Here is a 9,874-nt window from a genome sequence, read left to right as displayed (position 1 = left end):
TTCTGTGGTGCAAGCTAAAATCATTGCACTAATGCAATGAGTGCTTTAGTACTACTTTAGATACAAACCTCGATCCGGGATTTAGTATTTTTTAATATAATTGCTACTTTATATATATTGTGCTTTGTTTAATATGTTTTATTGTATTGTATATACAGTGGTACCTCGGGTTAAGTACTTAATTCATTCCAGAGGTCCGTTCTTAACCTGAAACTGTTCTTAACCTGAAGCACCACTTTAGCTAATGGGGCCGCCTGCTGCCGCCGCACCGCTGGAGCACGATTTCTGTTCTCATCCTGAAGCAAAGTTCTTAACCCGAGGTAATATTTCTGGGTTAGCGGAGTCTGTAACCTGAAGCGTATTTAACCCGAAGTACCACTGTATTGTAAATCCATTTGAGACCTTTTTTAAAGTGTAAAGTGATTACTGGTGTAATAAATCAATTCTCACTGATCACTGGCCACACGGCTGATAGGAGTCCAAGGACATATGGAGGGCCAACAGTTTCCTCTCCTTATTCTAGAGAGTCTATGAATAGGCAATGTCCTAGATCCAACTATTTAACTTCCCTCCCCGCCATCTTCTGTAAAATTCCTGTGAAATGACCTAGATCAATATGCCACTTTTGGAGCTATTTTGAGCTTTCTATTTGATGAGAGAGTGGCTGCTTGTCTTTGGGATTCGGGCTAATAGGCTGACTTGTTCCGAAGCCCTTTAACTACCTGTTTCCTAGTTTGGATGAAATAGGGAAATGTTTATTTGTTTTTAAGAATATTTATAAACTGTCAACTGAAAAACAAATAATGGTAGTGTATAATGAAGTAGCTGAAAACATCACATTGTACAATGATCAGATCCATAGCTAATGGAATACTTCCTTCCTGGTTTGTTTGCTGGCTCACGTGAAGGGACTGTGTGCATGGCCAATATTATTCTTTGCATGCTGACTTTTTAAGCTAAGAGAAGATCATTCAAATGCAGTCAGTCTGTAAAGAGACTTTTTACTTTCTTTTTTATTTTGAAGGGAAAAAATGAAATTTCAGTTAAGGAAGCACTGAACAACCTATCCTTGCCTATTGCAATTGCCTTTACGGGGGCTTGAACTGGAAAAAAGAAACTACAAGGCTATCAGTGACAGGATGAAGGGTAAATCATAGGACATTTAATTGAATGATTCTTGGGTTTTCAGGTTTGCACTATTAATTAAAATTAAGGACACACATTCCTGTTGTTTAAGCACCACCTACTGGAGGGTCTCAGAACTGTCACAAATGTTAAGAAATACAATATAAGAATCCAGAGAGGTAGGTCTTGCTCCTATCTGTCTGAGCACAGCTCCCTCAACACAGTGCCTCCAATCCCCCTCCTGCTCAAGAGGCATACATGGGAACAGTATTCTTCTGATGTTGGCAGTATCCATCTTGCTAGGATTATGCAGTATAGTTCAGTACTATGACATGGAAATTAGGGCCCATCCACATTTCTGCTTTTCCTGTACCTAGAAAGCACGTGTTTGAATGGTTTTCTGCATGTCCTGGGCTTTCTAGGTACAGGTCCAAGCAGTTTTCTGTCTGCCCCACTCCTTTCCCTTAGACTGTGTGTGTATTCCATAATGCACAGTGCTGAAATCTGTAAATATTATTATTTATTGAAATTATCTACCACTCTATACCCAGAGGTCTTGGGGCAATTCACATAAATATATATATATTGTAAATTCAGACTAGACACCTTGAGTGTCTCCTAAGAAGTGTTACCTATGTTTGAAACTTCTGCACAGTTCCTTCAACAAGTTCCTGACTTTAGCAGTGAGCAATAAAAAACTATGGTGGTACCACAAGTTAAGCAGTGTGCTGACAGAGGATACAAAACTAGGTTGGGCAGATGGGTTTAACCAAGAGCTGCACTCATGGCATACCAATGAGAAGGTTTCAAAGCAATTATGGTCTCCAGGTAGTGAAGGGAAAACACCTATAATGCTACCAGGCAAGTTTTTTAATGGGCTTTTAAAGAAGTGGCAACTTGGCAATTGCACTGGTGTTGACTGAAGGAGTAAAGTATGGTACAATGAGCAGATTAGGTGCAGGGATTCTTCAGACCCTGGCTCATTGCCAATGTGCTTGAAACATAGGGATCATTTCCTAGTACTGAGAAATTCTCACCATATAATCAGGGAGAATCCTTTTATTACCTAAGTAATATAGGGCACCTTTTAGCCATGAGGCCCGCAAAACAGCTTATAATTAAATGAAATAATACAACATATTAAAAAACTTAAGAAAACCAAAACCAAATGCACAGCAACAATCTACCTCATGTATGTTAACAGCAATCTTCACTCTGGGAAAGCCTGGTGTAATTAAAAAATACCTTCACAGATGCAGTGAAGCAGTGCTACCCAGTTCAATGAAGAGGAAAATTCATAGTACAGTACACTCACAACTTGCACACATTTAACTTGTGCACAATCAGCTTTATGTGTTTGGCAAAAATATTTTTTTTTAGAGGGTGGGTGTCCAGTGGGAAAAATGGCAATTCCACCTGCCATTGCACCCAATGTGCTCTGACTATACACTATTTTGGCTTTAGGTGCTTTTCCTGGAATGTGACCCCCACATAAGTCATGGGCTTACTGTATTAAGTGCCAACACAAAGAAAGCTGCCATTTCTAGTAGGGGCTAATTGTACCTCAAACACTAGTGGTGCCTGAAGCACTATCGTTCCAACAGTTCCTCATATCGATGTGTGTAAGAGAGGAGATGTTACAGCCTTTGTCGGTGCCTGGGATGAGCGCACCAGGCAGGAGTAGGTGCAGGGCACAGAGGGTGAACAAAATATGCTGTGCCAGTGCCCAACCCTCACCGCTGGGTGGGTGTGGGGCACCGAGGGTTCACGAGGCTGCCCTGCGCCGCCCATACATAGGGGAACCTGGTCAGCCTATGCAACCCTTGGTGGGCAAAGCTCTCCGATGCTGGCCGGGTGGCCATTCAGCAAGGGGGCCAAGGGTGTGGTGGCTTTGGGGTCCAGAGACCCCTGATGGCAGGCAGGGCAGGATGGGGATCCCTGTGTTGGCATGCCTCCTCAAAACTGTACACCTGGGGCTACAGCCCCCCTGTTCCCACCATGCTATGCCCCTGCAACATGAGGTCATGTATGGGATGAGAGGCCCAGTTTGTCATACTGCATCTTCACACTTATGTACTGTACAAGCCTTTATTTTTACAAGTTATGATAGTATAGATCATCTAAAATCCTGATCCCAAACAATATCTTAAATGTGTGATCATTGGATGTTGTTATCCCTTTAAAAAAAAAAAGAACCACAAGGTTCTCACCCCCATCAACACCATGCTGGGTGTGTTAGTAGGGGGTTAACTCTGTCCACCTGTGTTTATCTTTATCAGTGGCTTCCAGCTGATGAAAGGCCTCCCTGGTGGTGGGTGTGTCTCTCCCTCATTATTAACTTTCAGGAGGGGTTTTAAAGCATTCTTGCTCAGCCAGGCATTGGGTGGCTGAAAGACACTGTTCTTGGCAACCTTAAAAATTATTAGCTGTCAGATAATGTTTGCGTTTATTTAGGTACTCTTAAATGTGTTTAGCTGTTTTAAATGGCTTTCATTTCATTTTAAAAAGTACTGTTTTATCACTTTTGTCTTTGCTGCCCTGTGCTCCTTTGAGAGGAGGGCAAGGTAGAAATTTAGATAGACAAAATGACTGTATTTGCCCTAGAAAGGAAGCTCCGCTCTGCTTCTTGAACTGGAGTGTGCTTTGACTACAGTATTTAGCAGGAGGGCTTTTGGCCCCTTTTCTGCCGCCTCCTCCTCCTCCTGTCATTGTATGCCCTCTAGTGGCACAGGAATTTTAAAGAAACTAGCAGGTTGGCATCTCATTCTGGGCACTGACACAAACACACGCACACCGTCCCGTGTTTGGTCGTGTAGTAAAACACGGCGCTGGTGGTGTCCCTGTGACAACAGATCAAAGTGTCTTCTTCGTTGCCCGCCAATGATCCTTCTGGACTGTCAAGAACAAGGCTCGGTTCCTTCCCTCAGAGTCGGTTGTGGACGGTCGAGGTTCTTCTAATGTTTTAGTGACTCTGCGTGAGGGAGCAACTCCGTTTCCGTGTGTGAGAGAGAAAACACGCACCGACACTAGCTAACCCTGTGTAGGTATCACAGAGTAAGACCACGGGCCCGTTTCTCAGGAGCCTCCGCCGTTCCGAGAAGACCGAGACGAGGGAGCGCGGCTTCCGCTCGCGGAGCCGCCGTTGGCGCCCGCGTTCGAGAGCGCGACTTCTCCCGGTCCCTCGGTCCGCGGCCTGCGGGGAAGGAAGGGGGCGGAGTCACGGCAGCGAGGTCACATGACCTTGCGTGGCGGCGCGGCAGCCATCTTGTGTTGTCGGTGCTGAGGATTGGCTTTGGATCCGAGAGGCTCTCCGTCCGCGACCTCAGGTAAACCGACCCCCTGGCCGTCCTGCGCCCTCCCTTTCGGGCGCGACTCCCTCGCTGAGTTCCCGCTTTCCCCTCAGGTCCAAGTGGCTGCCCCTCTGTCGCGGCCCTTCCGCGCGAACACGCCTAGGCCTCTCGCCGAGCACCGGTCTCCCGTATGTCTCGTGTCCGGAGAAGCGCATGGCAGGCGAGGGAAAACGGGCTTGAGCGTGGCGTCGGGCTTCCTTAGCTGTGGCGTGGGCTGCTGGGTGGTTTGCCGTGCCTGGGCGGGTGGGAGGAAGTTCTGAGGGGTTAGGAGCTGCCTTGGCTCAGACTTGACACAAGACAGCTGTGGGCCTTTCCTTCTCCATGCGGCATATTGGCAGGAACTGCTGGGTCCGGGTGGGCGGGTGATACTGACTTACTCCTTGGCTGGCAGCTACAGAGGAACGTGCAGTTATTCCCAGTCCCTGTGTGCTTCCCCCTGCGACCATTTCCTCTTCAACTCGTTCTGTAGAAAGAGACCTTTCCTTTCCTACTCCATGGCCATGACTTGTCAACGCCAAGGGGGAAGGAAGGCTCCAGCAGCTGTTGCCTAATGAGCCGGTTAGTTGAACATTATACCGGCACTCATGACGAGGGCTTTACAAATGGAGGGTTGTGTGTACTTTGGGGGAAAGCTGTGGGGTGATAGTGGTGTTTGAAGTGAAGCTGATAATATCTGGTGACTCCTGAGATTTCAGACAGTGAAGGTATATACTGGCCACTAGAAATGACACGTACTTCCACTAAATACAGGGGGGTGTAGAAGATGTAGAAACTCTGGTTAAAGATATATTGGTCATTTCTCAAGTAACAAACTGTTCTGGACAGCATGATAGCAATCTGTTAATTTGAATATTCTCTTACTATTCATTCTCTCTGTGAAGTAGTATTGAGATTTGTGCATAAAAATATGAGCTCTAGTGCTTCAGACTAAAGGCCTGTCTGATTCATCATTCTTTTCTCACAGTGGCCAACCAGATGCCTGTAAGAAGCCCACAAGCAACCTGGAACATAGTTATGAACAAATGATACATAACTTCAATTCATATAATTGCTAGTTTACTTACAGTTGGAAAATAATACATGGTATAGCAGAACAATTTCTTAAATGACCAGAAATATTTTACTACTAGTCCTTAGGAAATGGGTTACTAGGATAAGTCTTATGTTCGCAACCTTATTTCCAGGGATACTAGTTTGCAAAATTACCTTTTGTTATTGTCACTGAAGTTGTTTTTTTAAGTGACTCTTAAGAAATCTCAGAAGAGATCCATTTCCACTACACTTCCCATCAGTTTGAAATTTTTTAAAAAACTGGAATCACTGTATCACTGTTAATCTTGGGTTTTTTTATTTAGCTGATAATATGTTTCAAAGTTCCACAAAAACACTGCTCTTACAGATTTTCTTACTTCACGTTCAACTGTTGGGCATTCAAGGTGATTGCCATTAAAGATGGAGCTGGCCATCACTGGATATTATAAACCAAGCAAAGAATATAAAAGTAGACACAGGCAAGACAGATTTGTTTTCTGAATCTTATTCAGGATAGTGAGCCACTTTGTGGTTATAACCTGATCTGAAGAAGATACTAGTCTAATAAATGGCCTTTGCATTATTTATAGCAGTATGATTAATATAATTGTGTTTGCTGATGAGCTTACAGGAGCTGTTGCACAGAGACTTTGCAGGACTGGCTGTAGGGAGAATGGTCAAGAGGCACAATAAAATTAGGACCAAGAACGCCAATCAGGTAGACAAACAAGTTTGTGGCCAGATGCAAAGGATGAGCATCAACATGTCTGTATGGGAAGCAAAAGTGAGGCAAGCATGGCGATACAGTTGTACCTTGGTTTTCGAATAGCTTAAATTCTCAAACGTTTGGCTCCCAAACGCCGCAAACCCGGAAGTGACTGTTCCGGTTTCCAAACTATTTTTGGAGCTTCCTGCAGCCAATCAGAAGCTGTGCTTTAGTTTCCAAAAGTTTTGGAAGTCGAACAGACTTCCAGAACGGATTCTGTTCTACTTCCAAGGTACGACTGTATTATGAGATACCTGAAGAGATGCGGAACCTATGGCCCTTCATATGTTTTTGGACTACATTGGCTATCAGCCTCAGCCAGCATAGCCAGTGATCAATGATGATGATAATTCTATTCCATCACCATCTGGAGGACCACAGGTTCCCACCTCTGAGCAAGCAGATTCAAAGACCAGAAGGCTATTCTTACAAGGAGAGCTCTTCTGGAAAACAACAATCACATATATAAGAACATACAAAAGGAGAGGTCTGCTAGCAACCTTTTCCTCTGAACCTAAAGCTAGTGAGAACAGGACACAGCAGAAACTACTTGTATCCAAACTATGTACTAAGTAGCAGTTAGGCAGCAATGAGCAGTTTAGAAGCATTTGGTTTTGGCAGATGCAATTTGCCATTCTGTTCAAGTCAGGAGCTATGATTAGTTTTAACCAGTGCTTTTTTCCTAGCAGAACTCAACAGTACACAGTACTGGCACCTCCCCCCCCCCAACCTTGCAGTAAGGTAAATGGAGGGTGGTGAGACCAAGCAAGCAACCATGACTAAAAGGGGGTTGTGAAAAGCAGGAGGCTGAGGTGGCAGCAAGGAAAGGAGGCCCTTGTTTGGGGTTGTATTTCTGCTCTCAGTCAACAGGTTGCACCATTCCCCCATGCACACTCTCCCCCTAGATGCGGGACAAGCTGTAGGGGTGAGTGTGGATGGTGTGGCTGGTGGCTGGGAGGAGAAGGAGAAATGGGAGGGTGGGTGTGACGAGTGGACTGGGCAAGGTGTGGGGGGGAGGTTGAAGAAGGGTGTGCACAAAGTGGAGCTTTAATTAATTGTGGGGTGACAGGAGAGTGTGTGAGAGAGAGAGAGAAAAGGGGGGGATCATGGTGAGTACCAGCACCCTTTTTTCTAAGAAAAAAAAGCACTTGTTTAACTATAGTTTATCTTTAATAAGCCTAGATCGATAACCACATTTTGAAGCTATCCTTGCCAGAGCAACTGTTACTTGACTGGTTGGCTCGCTGGGCAGTTTGTTTAAATGTCCAGTTCTTCAATGTTTAGGAACTCCATGTGGAAGATTATATTTCATGGATTTTGTCTTGTCAGGTTACTTTGAGATAATATGGACTGAGAATTAACATTTACTTCTTTACTGAATTTCAGGAGTGGCTTGCCCAGCAAGGTGGATCTATAGCAATAGCCTGCAAGGGAGATGGGATGGTGAGATTGGGGCTGTGTGGGTGCACTGGTGGAACCAATGTGACATTCCCCACTGTGTGTGCTCATGCAGCCCTGACCACACCAACTCTCCTGGTAAGTGCTATTGACTTCACATCTGGGATGCTGTTGTTGTAGTTTTACTTCACTTAGTGAACTTCTGGGTCATTCCATATCAAGTGAGCCAATTTTTTTACCTCATGTCATCCAATTTTCTTAATATTTTGTACACTTGTTGAACGATCAAAACTAAGAGTGATCAAGCTATCACTCTGCATTGGAACACATTTTTAAAAGAAAAGCCTTACTAGCTTTTCAGATAACTTTTAATTGAATAACTTCCTTTAAAAATGCCCTAAGTAACTGATATTACAGTTTGAAGTCTGTTATATTTTACTCTCAAGAAGACCCATTTATCCTAAATAGAACCAAATAAGGCAGACATGTATGTACAAAATATTTTTTTAGAATATGATCCCATTGAGATTCCAAGACGAAAATTTGCAGGTAGGTCTTAGAATAATACATTTTTTTTGAATTTTTAATTTTGTAACTTAAATTTATAATATAAAGTAAACCCATCATGTGACATATATTAAAGCCCATGATGTTCTGAAGAGATTGGTGTTATTAGTTTTGCCATATCTCAATTCTGGGCTGAGCTTTTAAGGTTTTTGTATAGTCTGGCAAGGCCAAAATTGTCAATTTTTTGAAATTTCAAACCCTCATAACTCACAAACAGGATGAGATAAAAAAATGAAAGTTTGAAATTTAAACTTAGTTTTGATCATACAACAAGTGTACAAAATATTAAGAAAATTGGGTGTTGTGAGGTAAAGAAGTTGGATCACTTGGTATGGAATGACCCTTCTTGCTAAATTGATTTTCCATTTTTCAGTGATTAGCATAGTGTATAGTGTTAAAAGCATAAAAATTATTTTAAAAAGACCCAACAAATATAACCTACAACAACAATAGTCGTAGTAATAATAATATCCACAGAAAGTTTAGCATTGTCATAGATAATTAAGATCAGCAGCAGTTAAACTTCTGCCTCTTAATGTCTGACAAAACATGAGATATTTCTGGAAAAAAGGCATGGATGGGTATTTGTATATACTTTATCCGTAGGGAATTCCAGGGCCTTGGGATGAACACAGACAAGCGCTTTTCTATTGTGCTGCTAACTTATTTCTTCTTGCAATTATAGGATCCTTTCTGTGAACCCTGGGATATGTGTAAAAAGAGATGTGCTCAAGGTTTATAGACCCATTCTGTATGAGTTTTGCAAGCCAATGACAGCTGTTTAATTGGGTCCAGAAACATGCTGGCAAACTTCAGTTGCTGCAAAACTGGTTCTTTCTCCCCACACCCATCAGGCACTGGGCTGTGGTATTAGTAGCTTCTGAAAAGTTTAAGAGAAGTCCAACCTGGATGACTTATTATAGATCACATATTGGTACTACTACAGGTGCCACATAATACCTGTTCCATATTTGTAAGAACTCAATCGTTTAGTGTGGCAGCACCTGCACTTTGAAACTCAGTGCCTATTGAGAACAAGCAGTTGTCTTCACAGTAGTTTTTTCAGCGCCTTCTAAAAGCATTCTTGTTTAGACATGGCTATCCAGATGCTTAGAAAGTTGAGATAATTTTAATTCGGTTTAGTAGGTTTGTATGTTTTGAAGTATGATTGAGATTTTTTCTTCAGTTTTATTGTTTTAACTTTTTGTAAGCCACTTTGAGGTTTTTAAAAATCAAGCAGAGTATAAATTTTATGAAATAAATATTAGCATTCAAGACTTGGGGCTACAAAAGCATGCTTAACTGCTACCAAAGACTGAATCTTTAGTTCGTATGTAACTAACACTGGGCCTCAATGATCACAGCTGCCATTGTGTTTTTCCAGGAGTTCCTTTTAGACTGTTTACCTGATTGATTGAGACCCCATGTTCCCTGTTGTGAACTTCTCTAAAAGCTCATCATGCTTGCCCACCACTGCTCGATTTAGCTTAATTCTTCTAAATCTCATCTTCTTGATCATGGCATCAAATCATTTAATTGGATAGAGAGATAGGATTCTTAGTTAACACTCTGCTGTATATGTTTCCAGTGTAGTGATGATAGTGCACTCTAAAACTCGCACTAATCTTATTTAGTC

At 42.7% G+C, this 9,874-nt stretch overlaps 1 protein-coding gene across 2 annotated transcripts in view; it reads left to right on the top strand.

The window, feature by feature from the left end:
* The first annotated feature begins 4,331 nt into the window (after positions 1-4,331).
* Positions 4,332-9,874, top strand: part of GIGYF2 (GRB10 interacting GYF protein 2) — a 75,280-nt gene continuing 69,737 nt past the window's right edge. For both annotated transcript variants that reach the window (XM_053389666.1, XM_053389665.1), the window contains exon 1: positions 4,332-4,451. The gene's annotated coding sequence lies outside the window, so the exon portion shown is untranslated. The remainder of the gene's footprint in view (positions 4,452-9,874) is intronic.

Source organism: Podarcis raffonei, chromosome 5, assembly GCF_027172205.1.
Source record: "Podarcis raffonei isolate rPodRaf1 chromosome 5, rPodRaf1.pri, whole genome shotgun sequence".
Lineage (NCBI taxonomy): Eukaryota > Metazoa > Chordata > Lepidosauria > Squamata > Lacertidae > Podarcis > Podarcis raffonei.
Note: the sequence above shows the minus strand (reverse complement) of the source record. Positions and strands in the feature narration are given on the sequence as shown.